Source organism: Poecilia latipinna, unplaced genomic scaffold (genome assembly GCF_001443285.1).
Source record: "Poecilia latipinna isolate Pla-1442-1.1 unplaced genomic scaffold, P_latipinna-1.0 Scaffold66, whole genome shotgun sequence".
In the NCBI taxonomy this organism is placed as follows: domain Eukaryota; kingdom Metazoa; phylum Chordata; class Actinopteri; order Cyprinodontiformes; family Poeciliidae; genus Poecilia; species Poecilia latipinna.
The window spans coordinates 34,891-37,010 of record NW_015112682.1 but is presented as its reverse complement, the minus strand read 5'-3'; the positions used below and the strand labels follow the sequence as shown (position 1 = coordinate 37,010).

Here is a 2,120-nt window from a genome sequence, read left to right as displayed (position 1 = left end):
TTATAACGTGATAGCGCTCGAAATTTTTTTTCCCTGCGTGATAGCAATACGCTTCCGTAAGAAGCTAATTTTATTCCGTCTGATTACGTTACGAGTAATCCTCATCACAGCTTCCAACGACAATGAGCTGAAGCAAGGGGCATGGATTTCATCATGTTTGTTTCAACGTGGATCTCGCTGCAGGCTTTTTTTAGGCAAAACACAACGCCTGTCATATCAGAGCCTTTCATCGCCTGTTGATAGCCACTTTTATTTACTCCTGCTCTCCCTCCAAACTCTAGCCGGAGACAGACAACGGAGCGAAACGGCGACAACGCAGGCCACGAAGACCAAAATTGTTTTTTTGGAAAAGCAAACTTAACCAGTCGTGGGGAAACACGCCAATCGACCTTCCTGTTTGCAAAGTCTCTGATCAGCTTCTTTCCAGCCGGCCAAGCCGGAGCGTTTTATCAGCGCTATCCTTGTCTCTCGCGGAGGGGAAACAAAGCGCCCTATTCCATTACACTGTAAATCCAATCTCATGCTTCACGCTTTGCAGAAGCGAAACAGAAAGGAGGGAATGAATGAGACGGCATGGAGAAATGTTGACACAAATCCTACAATCCCCGAGGCGACGTTCGGCGGTCATTAGGGTGCAGTTCGAGTATTCTGAACAATTAAGCAATCAATTTAGGAGTTTATGGCGTTCCATGTAGCTATTATGGTAATGCATGTATTGTTGAAGTGAGAAATGTGCGCTTGGCTCGACAAGGCAGGCATCAGAAATAGGTGGCTTTCGTTTGGTTGTTCCAGTCACATTTTTTAACTCTTAGCTTCGTGTTATTACTTAACTTCTTCTTATTTGTTTGCTCTTTGCCCATTCAATCTCCCCTTTTGGGATAAATAAAGCGATTCTATTCTATTCCGTTATTTCTCAGTAAATTATATAATTCAGATTTTACTGCTTAAAATGTGTAATAACATCTACAATAGGTTTTGGACATGTCAACTGTTTTATTCCTTTCGATGGAGTTATTCACATGAAATTCACTCTTTAAGTCAGTAGCAACTCCAGTAATCCGAACATGCAAGAAAAATCCAAATAAATTATGTTATGTATAATAAAAGTATTGAATATATTTCATTAAGAAATCAGCTGAAATCTGATTGTATTTATAAAGCAACCCTGAGCTCTGACAGTGCAAATTAATAGCAGCTGGTTTAATCACAGTTAATGGCCTGTAAAAAAAGGGTTCTTATTACCAGTTAGCTAATAGAAAACATCTCCTAATGGATAAAAACAAAGAGCTCTTTCAAGTCCTCCAAAAGCTTTGTGCAGAGAAAACATTAATATATCAGTGGCATTCCCAAACTGAAGCACCATGGGGACCATAATCCAGAGGTTGAAAGTACATAATCCCACAATAAAGCAGTCAGTCTGAAAATAAAAGAATATTTATCCAAGAACCAATGGCTACTCATTGAAAACTTTAGAAAGATCTTAAAATTGGAGTTACGGTTTTTCACTCAAAACGGTGAACAGTGCACTTAACTGCAATGGCCTCTTTTTACTCACTTAGTGTGAGAGACACCACTGCTGAGGAGAAAGCATGATGAAACTCATTTAATTTTTGCCACTGAACAATGAAATGAAGTCTAGTTAAACAGGACCAAAACTGAATTCTTTTTTTTTTTTCTATTGCTTTGCACACTGGGCTCAGAGGAGGAATGATGCTGCACATCTCCCCAAAACACTCAATAAAATAGGGTTAGATGACGAGCATGTTATGGTGTGGGGCTTCGGAAAAGGGTACGGGAATATTATATGTAACTTTGTCATGAATGGGGAAATGTACCAAAACATTCTTGAATGCGGAAATAAAACAATGAAGACAATGATCCACACACACACACACACGCATAAACACACACAGCCAAGGGAATATTTAAATTGTTTCAGATAGTGACCCTGGCAATCAAGCCACTTGAATTAAATTGAAAATCAATGACCATAGAGAAAACAGCTGTCAAAACCTTAAAGATGTGAAGGTAGTCTTTAACCCTTTTTTTTTTTTTTTTTTTTTTTTCAAACTTTTTTAAATAAATTTCAAAAAAATTTAATTTTTCCCTTGGCCCTTTTT

The 2,120-nt window shown here is 38.3% G+C and overlaps 1 long non-coding RNA gene across 1 annotated transcript in view; it reads right to left on the bottom strand.

Moving 5' to 3' along the window:
• Positions 1-2,120, bottom strand: part of LOC106964327 (uncharacterized) — a 24,233-nt gene that overhangs the window by 18,098 nt on the left and 4,015 nt on the right. Inside the window, exon 2 of the long non-coding RNA XR_001428388.1 lies at positions 832-833. This is a non-coding gene — a long non-coding RNA (uncharacterized LOC106964327). The remainder of the gene's footprint in view (positions 1-831; positions 834-2,120) is intronic.